The sequence below is a fragment of the Pteronotus mesoamericanus genome, unplaced genomic scaffold (genome assembly GCF_021234165.1).
Source record: "Pteronotus mesoamericanus isolate MK-2021 breed Mesoamerican mustached bat unplaced genomic scaffold, CSHL_Meso_final contig_2, whole genome shotgun sequence".
Classification (NCBI taxonomy): Eukaryota; Metazoa; Chordata; class Mammalia; order Chiroptera; family Mormoopidae; genus Pteronotus; species Pteronotus mesoamericanus.
Window position 1 is genome coordinate 2,211,346 of NW_026555084.1, and position 10,492 is coordinate 2,221,837.

A 10,492-nucleotide genomic window follows, 5' to 3' on the forward strand; every position below is an offset into this window, starting at 1 on the left:
ATTATACGTGGCAAAATACGGGAAGCCCACAAACAGCTTTGTGACGGGGGTACTATCATTCTCTTTTTCTACAGAAATATTTGTTTTCTACAGAGGAAAACAAAGCCCCAAGAAGAAAAGTGTCTTGGCTCAAATGTAGAATTAGAATTCAAACTGTCGCCGTCGGCTGCTAGATCCAAGGTCTTGCGTGTGTGTTCAAACAACGAATTTATGTTTTGTAAACCTGATGCCTATTCATTATTCATAAATTTAAAGAATCAGAAATAATAGCCAACATTTAATGAGCACTTCTGAATCCTAGCTACTGTCCCATGGATCATGTTGTGTTTTTGAGCCTATCTTGACATTTGGCAGAGTTGATTGCTCTCCTTGGGTTTCCCGTTAGGTTTGGGGATGCCTCACCCTCCTTTCTTTCCTCTCCTCAGTTTCCTTTGCAGACTTCTATTTATTACTGAAGTAGGCGAGACCATAAAGACCGAGCCAGGTTGACTGAGTGCATTCAAGGGGTAATTAGCAAAATCCTAGAAGCTACCGATATCGTAATTAAGGTCATTCTTTAGGAACTGTCTGGATGGAGTACAGCCACTACCACCACTGGACACTAGATGTCACAAGTGAGATGAATTCTAGATGTCCCTGATTGTTTGGATAAACTGCCTAAGATTCTCTGTACACCCGAAGCTAATATTGAATTGCAAATGTAATTGAAAAATGAAAAGCAATTAAAAATAAAAGGACAAACAAGCAATTAGTCTATGAAAACAAGATCCACAGTTCCTGCTGCAGATTTACAAGCCCAGATGAGGTCCACTTACCATGCACTAAATGTCAAAGATCAGGGAAAAAACATATGTCTGTCATCATCAGTTTATATAATGAGAGATACAATTTTGCCTCTTCACACAGAAGGGCGGGTTCACAAAGCATAGCAAGGGAGTTCTGATGCTGTAAAAACACCACATGCACACACCAATACAATTCCTAATATAGCTGTTCAAAACTGGGATCGACTGCTATTGTAAACTGGCCATCATTTCTTCACTATGACCCTTCACTGTGACTGTTCTAGTTCCCAGAAATAGTGTTTTATTATACTGAAAGCTGTGTATATTTTGACATGAACTGATTAAGTTTAGTTTGGGTGTTAAAAGTGAATAGTTTCTGTCCTCAGGGAACTGAGAATTTAGTGGAAGGGGCACTTACCAAACAATAAACCCTGCTCAGAGAATGGCTTAGACATCCTTGTCCCTTCATATTATTAAATAAAGCTCCAAGCTAGTCTTTTTGGGGCCAAGCAAGAACAAGCCCAGGACTCTGAGGCACAAAGTTTGTAAGTAAAAACTGGATTAATTTACAAAGTTTCGTGATTTATAGGATAGACCAGGAGATGAAGTTTTTGAAGTTATGCTCAAGGTTGTGGTAAGTAAAACCTGGAGAATGGCAGTAATCAAGAAGAGAGAGAGAGAGAGGAGACGAGGGGAGGACTTTGTGCAGAACTTTAGTGATTATACTAATTCATGGAGCATAAGGAGAACAAAGATCTGATGAAAGAGAAGAGCCACCTGAGAAGACATCAGAAAATGGAATCATCACAGCCCCCTGTGTGATAACTTGATACCAAAATGAATAATTATACCAGGAGGAAGATTTGACTATTTAATAGTAGTAATGACAACAACAGCCCAGTCTGCAGTCTCTCCTGGCCTTGCTGTGCATAGCACCAGCTTCAACTCTTCATGAGCCCTATTGCTATATTCCTTTCCACCCTGAACAGATACAGTCCTCACTCAAAGGTGCATCATTCCAATATTGTGGACCTTTATTGGTTACAGTCCCAGCATCAATTCCCTCCTCCTTTTTCTGCCAAAAGCATTGTGATTATTCTTTGGGCAATTCATCTCTCCGTCCATTTTCAGCTATGTGGATCTTTTAAAATTGATACTGCCCTTCAACTTTAGAGTATCCCATCACTCTGGTTATAATAATTAGTTCAGAGGTGTGCATGTGACTGAATCCAAGTCAATGAAATACAAGAAGATATTCACTAGGACTGCTGGAAAAATGGATTTTGTTAACCCTTCTGTACTTAAACTTCACAGCCCAGAGTTGCCAGCTCCCATCTTGGGTCCATGAAACTTAAGTCTGCTTGAAATAGAATCAAAAGCAGAGCTGGTAAATAGGAAGAAAAAAGTTCTGGTCGTGCTCTCTGGGCCCGACATGAGGCCCCTCTTGAAGCTTGAGTTATCTCTAAATGGCTTCCTTTTTGCTCAAATGGATTCAATTTGAGTTTTCATATTGCTTGCAACATAGAGAGGTTCAAGCAATACACTCCAAAATACGTACGTCCATCTTCAGTGGACTAATTAACCTGTCAAGGTCTTATTCTACATTTAGGATTTTATGAAGCCAACACTGAAATTTGCTAATTTCCAGAGATAGAATCTAGAGATGACCCCTCCGAGCATAAGTCCTTGGTTGAACCAGAAGGAAGGTTTATTTTAAATTAAGGAGCCTTGCGTATACGGGAGGAAAATAAGGGTCCAAACAACTTGTATGTAATCCCTTCCTTGGCACCACTTCACATTACCATTATGCCCCTGTTATGCTGATTTCTCCAGGCGATTTTACCACCCAAGTCATTTAGAATTAAGACTGAATATTTATATTTTTACTTGCGAGGAACACTACCCACTCTAGTTAGTTTGATATATATGTATATAAAAATACTAGCATCCTAATTTCCCCCCCGCTATTCACAAGACTATAGTTGCTATTTATGAATTTCCTGTCTTCCAGTATCCATTACATACTCCCTTTATTTTCTGACATTACCTCAACTAATGGAGGCTCTTTGTCCAGTAGAGTGACCCACATCTACACTGCTCAGTAAGACATATTCACTAATAATTTATACTACTTATTCTCTGGTTGGCCTAAATGTATTTGGTATGACTCAAATTGGGATGGGATTCAACTTAGGCTCCTGTTCTTCCTCTGAGAGCCTGAAACTGTCACACTGCTTTTCTCTGTGTGTGTGTGTGTGTGTGTGTGTGTGTATGAGTGAATTCAGCAGAAAGAAGTATGATTGCCTTGGTGTTGTAATGATTAGTTTAATGTATTTTATTCCTAGGAAAAACAGTTTTGGAGTGCACACAATAAAAGGAGAAATTGATAAAGCAGCTCCCCTAGGTAAGTGGCTGAATATATCTGTTCAGTAGTACTTGCCTATAAGGTACCTCCTGCCTGTTACCTCTAGGTGACAGTGTTTACATATATTTCATCCAAAGGGAGGTTCTTTCTGTTGTAGAAATTAGATTCTGTTGGTAGAAATGGTTACCTTCCTAGTTTCAGCTAGATTAGCCAAACACACAGAGGTATAATAACCTACACTCTTAGTCATCACAGTTATTTCTCATCTGGAATACTCTTCTTCTCCTACTTAGTAGTTCAGTCCATACTATAGACAGAATTGTGTTGCCCCAAAATTCATATGGTGAACCTCTAATATGACTGTTTCTATAGACAATAAGGGCTTTAAGAGGCAATTGCAATTACATAAGGTTGTAAGGGTGGACTTCTAAATCAATAGGACTGGTAACCTTACACAAAATGGGGGAAAAAGATCTCTCTTTCTTTCTCTGTGCTCCACAGAAGGACCATGTGAGCACACAGTGAGAAGGCGGCAAGCCAGGCAGAGAGCCCTCGCCAGAAGCTGACTTCCCAGCCCCCAGAACTGTGAGAAATCAATTTTATGTTGTTTATTTAGTTATTGCATCCTGAGAAGACTACTGTACTCTGTCTCATCCTTTTCTTTGGAGAAGCCCTATGACTAATGGTTAAGAATGTAATATTTACTGTATTAGAGTTAGCATCTGGGTTCAATTGCAGGCTCTGAATAGGCCACGTGCAGTTTAAATGAGCTAATACTTTTTAAAATGCCAGTAAATGGTATCTGTTATTAAGAGCATTGTCTCAGTGCAAATGTCACTTCTCAGACCCTTTTTCTGAAGACTTAGCCTAGGACATAGCCTCTGTGTACAGTTTATAGCACCCTGTCTTAGCCTTTGGAACACTTAAAATAGTTTGTAGAAGTTTGTATAATTTATGCCTGTCTCCCTTGCTGGACTATAGGCTCTCGGGGATAGAAAAGCCCCATATATGCTTTACTCACTGTGGTTTCTCCTACCAAGTGTTACAGTGCTTGAGACGTGCTAGGTGCTAAAGGCAAGTTTCAGGAATGAATGAAAAATGCAACTCATTGATATATATGGGGATTCTACAAACTGTCTTTGAGAGATCAAAGTCAAGTAACGTATAAAAGAACTACTATTCTTAATCTTGAATGAAAATGCTGAAAATTTATTAGTTTACATGAGACACATATCCCAAAGACAGTACACCAAATTGGTAGTTTAGGGTATTTGATACCCAATGAATTTTAATTGCTTCATTCACCTATGAAGACATGAGTCCCTCACCTGAACCAATATTTCTTCATTGAGAATTTATGTATGGGTGTAGTTTCTGTAATTCAAGCATTTTAAATTATACTAGAGAACTTGGTATGTAAATAACCCTATCAGATAGACCTGTAGAGCAGAGAATCCTTGGGTAAAGTAAATAAATGGTCACTTTTGTGTAAATGCAGACTTTTATATCTTAAGCTCATTTAAAGGAAGAGCCACCTGGATGAACTTAAAGTTTTAAAACTTATGCTTTCCTAATATTTTATTATGTCTTGACAGGTTTATTTATTTCCTGCAAAATAAATCTGGCCCATGTTGCCCTGTTAATTTTCTCAAACTAGAAAATATTTAAAAAATTAAAAATTTCAGTAATCTTTAAAGTCCTTTGGTTATGAAAGGATCAACCACATGAGTAATGCTTGAAAAGCACAGTAATGAGAAATGTTAGTTATTTGTATTTAAAAGATAATTTTATGTTTCCAAAGTTTTCTCAAAATATGAGAAATGAGAGTGTTTTGTGGGCTTTACATACTTTATATAGACACTAAAAATCTCCTTTCTTTCTTACCATGGTGATAAAACTTTAGGCCCTGATACTAGATGTGGCCCTTTCTTTGTATCAATCATTGTTTTACCATTTTATTTGCCTCTTCACTATCAGGCAGGATGCTCAGACTCTGGCTTCATCACAAATGAACCCCATCAACTTCCCCATGACACACTCTGTGTTGGCAGTATTTGGCTACTTTTGATAAATTGGTCAGTCTTGTGAAATACTTCCCTGAGCTGAAGTTCTGGAACTTATCAGGTGTCCTCTCTGACAGTCATGTCTTCCTTTGGCTCTTAGACTACCCAACCAGCTGGGGTAAAGCCCATATCCTCCCACAAAGCATGTTTCGTTGGAAATTTAGATCTATTGGTTTTTAAAAAGTCTTGCTTTGGCACTCTATGTCAGATCAGGGCTGAATAATTTCTTGGGGGTGAGTAACCTTTTAAATGTTAGAGGACTAACAGTTTTAAGGGTCATTGTGGGTTCAGCAATTTGTAAGAACGATCAGAGGAATGCAATGTTCCTTATGACTACATTGAAATGTAGCAAGGCCCAGACTATTTTTTTCTCCTTGAGAATTAGTCGAGAGGTTGGCATCGCACTCTTCCCCCCAAGTGAATCCATTCATCCGTGCACTGTGAATCCATCCATTTGTGCATAGAGCAAATCTCTGTGCACAGGAGAAGCGTGGCTTCTGAATTACATCAGTGTGTAATCATTATCATTATATATATTGAAAGCAGGGAATTACAAAGGGTCTTTCTTGGGTGACCCTTATCCTCTTACCTATAAAACTCCTGGCAAAGGGAGTAATAAGTGTCCTATAAAGAGGCAGAGTTAAGTTCTTAAAAACTGCATCCTGTTCATAGGGTTTAAATCTCCCAACGAAGGTGGGAAAAATAAGTTTTAAAACTAACGTCTAATTTATTCTTAAATATGGTTGGGGGGTCTGATTTTATTTCTGCTCCCACGAAAATAATTAGTGCTACTGTCATCTAAGAAATAGAGGTATATATGTTTCAAAAGTGGTTTCCAAGCTTTGTTCTACATTAAAACACCCGAGGAACTTTATAACTCCTAATGCCCAGTCTGTACCCAACACAATTAAACTGGAACGTCTGAGGGTGGGTGTCAGGCAACAATGATTTTTAAAGCTCCCTGGGAGAATGTAATGAGCAGCCAAGTTTGGGAACCTGGGTTAAAATAGTCACGCATCCTCTGTCACACTTCATCTTTCCTTTATTGCTTCTTTAGTGCAGTGGTTCTCAACCCGCCTGCTCATTAGAATCACAGGGCATATTTAAAAATCCCATTCTAATTCACTTTGTCTAGGGCAGGGTATAAGCATCAGCAATGGTTAGCTGTTCCCCAAGTGACTGTAATGTGCAGCCACGGTGGAGAATCACTAGGCTAGCTGATCATGTGAAGAGGTAGGATAAGGTGAGTCCTCCAGCCTTTGCCTGGCTATTTTTAAATTACTGTTCATTAATTTTGTTAATTTTCTTCTTCAGTTTACTGGGCTTTATAGCCCACCCACCCATTTTTCTGAATCCACTGGTGGTAGGAATACCAAATAAAATACATAACAGCCAGTTAAATTTGATTTTGACTAAACAATGAATACTTTTTTTAGTGTAAGTATGTTCCTGCAGTATTTTGGGATATATTATAAAAATGATTTACTGCTTATCTGAAATTCAAATCTAACTGGTGTCCTGTATTTTTATTTGCTATACCTGATGATGCTAATTGGGGGAAGAGCATGGCTCATTCTTGGGAAAATCAGTAGCTGGATTTGGGGAGCATCTCATCCTTTTTATCTTCAGGGTATATGGCTTGTCTTTTAGTTCTTACCCCTTCTAGCTGCAGAGGTGGTAGATAAAAAGGCATGAGTAATTTTGGAATTAGAAGCTACTTAAAATTCCTCTGTTAGCCACGAAGATGCAGTTTTCTTTTGCTTACTTTGGTGTCCGCTGGAAGGCCAGCTGGGGAGGAGTGCAAGAGAGGAGAAGTCTCACCACGCAAGAAAGAGCATACGGAGACAGGTGAAGACTTGAAGTTTGAGTATTAGCTGTGGTTCCAGGAATCCCAATTCTGTGCTCTCAAAAGGGTGCCATTTGGAGGCTTTTCTATGAATTTCAAGTACTTCAGACTTGCTGCTTTTTTTTTCCCCCCAAAATTTTGAAGTCTCTCTGAATATCAGATGCTTGCTGCTTTGGATAGAGTCGAGATAGTTTCCAGGTGAAACTGTTCTCAGAGCTTACTGAGCCTGAACTAATGGAAACTTTGGAAGTCTCCATTACAATCTTGTAAGCACCTCTTACTCTCAAGAGGCTTCCCAAGCAGCCTGGATACCCTTCAGCCTCATCCTGTAACAACTGTTCATCACTAGCTGATTCCTGAAATTTCCTTCCTCCTCATCATTCCCAGATAGGCCTTGAACTGTAAATAAAAGTTGTGGGTGGGTGTATTTCTTGGCCCATAGCAGCTCTATACGAAGGGAAAAGGAGTGAGATTTCACAATAATTCCAAGAAAGCAGGTGGTGTAATGATTTTACCAAATTGGAGACTGACGTTTTGATGAACAACTCCTGAGCGCCCCTCATAATTTCCTCCATGGAGGAGATAAGCAAACAAGTAGTATGTCAATTCCCTCTTTGCTGGTCCGAGTTTACTAATGGAAGAAGCTGAAACAGGTGAAGCACATTAACTTTTAACCTGTTAACATTGATTTTTTTCACGAAGCATTAGATGTTTAAAAGAGAAATACATGCTGGCAGAAAGGAGACAAGACAAAAGGTGATCCGAGGGGCCGAAAGCTGGCCTGCACCATGAAACATATTTGCAAGCCAGGTGGGCCCACTTTGCACAGATGCTTTTTAGGAACAAGAGAGAGGAGCAAGTGTCCTCATGTTGGGCACATTAGCAAGGCAGTGGAATACTTCTTTCCATGATGCTCATCTTTTCTCATGGCTGGAGGTGGGGGTAGGGGTCAGAGGCTTTGGGATAATCTTATTGTTCAAACGGAACTCAAGGAAATTGCATACATTGATGATAGGCTTTTTTCTCAAGTACATTTAAAAGGATTAATTAATATTTTAGGAGCCAACTCTGAAAACCAAAGAGATGCATGGTTATTCACCTATGGATAAAACAACCCCATCATTGTCAGCTTTTTTATTAATAGGTGAAAAAACATGTAGCTATTTGGAGAAAATCCTTTCAAAATTGACCTCCGTGGGTCTAAATGTTGCATTTGTTTTAGGGCAATGTAGTTTAAGTCCTCCATTCTCCAGATGGTTGGTTTTGCCCAAATTCTATGATAGTATGTCTATGTGCTATAGAATGCATTCCAGAAAATGGAGAAAGTCAATTTTTTAAATATAAATTGGAGATTTAGTGGCCCACCATTAAATCATGAGATTTAATCAAAGAACACATTAAATCATGTGCTCTTTGGCCCTCAGCGTGAAGAAAAAAAACTGAGCCAAAATTAGAAACTTGGGAATTGACATACACAGCGCACACACAGCCACACAGATAGCCACCCACAAATCCGATTGCCGTCCTCTCCTGAAAAGTAAGATCTGGCTGTGCTCTGTCCGTACCCCTCGTGCCACCGGTCCTTTGTATTTTGAACTGGGTGCACGTTTTCAATTTCACAACCCGTGTCATTTTATCACTGGGTTTAAAATGGGTCAGATATAAGGAGATGTGTTACCTGTATGTATGGTTCCTATATGCATTTGAATTTGCTATTCAAGATATAAAGCAAGATTAGATTATCAGTCCCATGCCCTCCAAGTTGATTCTATGATTATTCTCTTTTATACAAATGGAGTTCTCCATATTTTTGTAGATGACCTGCTACTTTGCTTCAGCAAGGAACTTATCTATATTGCAAATGTCATTTCTGCCCTATTTCAATTTAGTCTGTTTAGAGTGTGAATGAATTTATGACTAGAAAATCCTTTCAAAATTGATCTCCGTGGGTCTAAATGTTGCGTTTGTTTTAGGGCAATGTAGTTTAAGTCCTCCATTCTCCAGATGGTTGGTTTTGCCCAAATTCTATGATAGTATAGTACTATGTGCTATACTACTAGAGTAACTCTTAAGTTGATTTTCTTTTTTTAGCTGTATTTTCATTGGTGGAGAATTAAAGTGATCACCTGGATAAGCTCATATATAAATGAAAAAGAGAAATCAGTAACTTGAATATTCAAAAGTGGTTGCCTATACAGATAAAATTTAGCAAAGAAATGCAGTTTTTTACTTTATTCCACCTAGTATCAAACAACTTTAACACAGGAAGGGACTTTAGGGATAGAATTCGACCCTTTTGTTTTACAGATAAAACTGATGTTAAGAGAGGAAAGGTGACTTACTCTTAATTCAACTGTAGGTCAGCATCAGAGATGGGACCCACACCCACATCTCTTGACTTTGACCAAGGCTGATGTTATATCTCTTATCCTTTGCTTCTGATTATGTAGGTGCAGTTTCAGGTTTATTTCTCAGTTTTCATTGTTGCTTATTGTTTATTGCACTAAGCATTAATTACAATGACAATTATGATAACATTGTCATAATGATCTATTTATAATTAGCAATTATATATGATGAAATTATAAATCATTTCACTGGTAGTTCTTGAATATGTTAGGATGACCCTTAATAATGAGAAATTTATAACTCATATTTTAACTTAAAAAGGCTTCCAAACAGCAGGAAATGCTGACAGTAGTTGTCTTTGAATGATTTTTGATGGCTCCCTCACTTGGGATGTTCCAAATTTTCCATCATGAATTGACACCGTTTTTATTGGCTAGAATTTTTAAACAGTTATATTAAAGAAACAAAGGCAAATTCAGTCTGATAAAGACATGAAGCATTTATGTGAAATTAAAATGTTCTCACACCTCATTCATTCCCGTGAATGGAATGTAAAGACCATTTCCTGTGACTCAAATCTGCACACACAGAGAAAGGAGTTGACACTTTCCCACAGTGAAAGAAAAATGGTGGCCGTGATTGCCAGGGGCATGTGCCGAGGGCTGTGACCTAGAGCACATTCCAGGCTGAGGAACACTGACTTTAAAGTGAAAGATCCAGCAGTTCCAGTTCTCTCATACGATCCTTCCACATTGTCTGGCTAATCGACTTAGTCCCGTTCTCAGGTATAGGCTTTTATCTTCTCAGAAATTCCAAAAAATAAGAGGGGTTTGAATTTTGATTTACTTCTGTCTAGTGTTAGGGAAAGGAAAGAATGGACAGTGAGCACGTGACCTCGCTCCCAAAGACTGCTGCAACAGCTGTGTGGTTACCAGGGGAAGAGTTTGCTTGGATGGAGAGGGAAAATACTTCTTTATAAATAATCTGTTTTTACTACTTCTGTTCCTGGGAAACCTGATACATACAATGCACCGAAGTATATTGGAGGTCAAGTTCCAACTGTGTTTTTATTAAATATTTGACT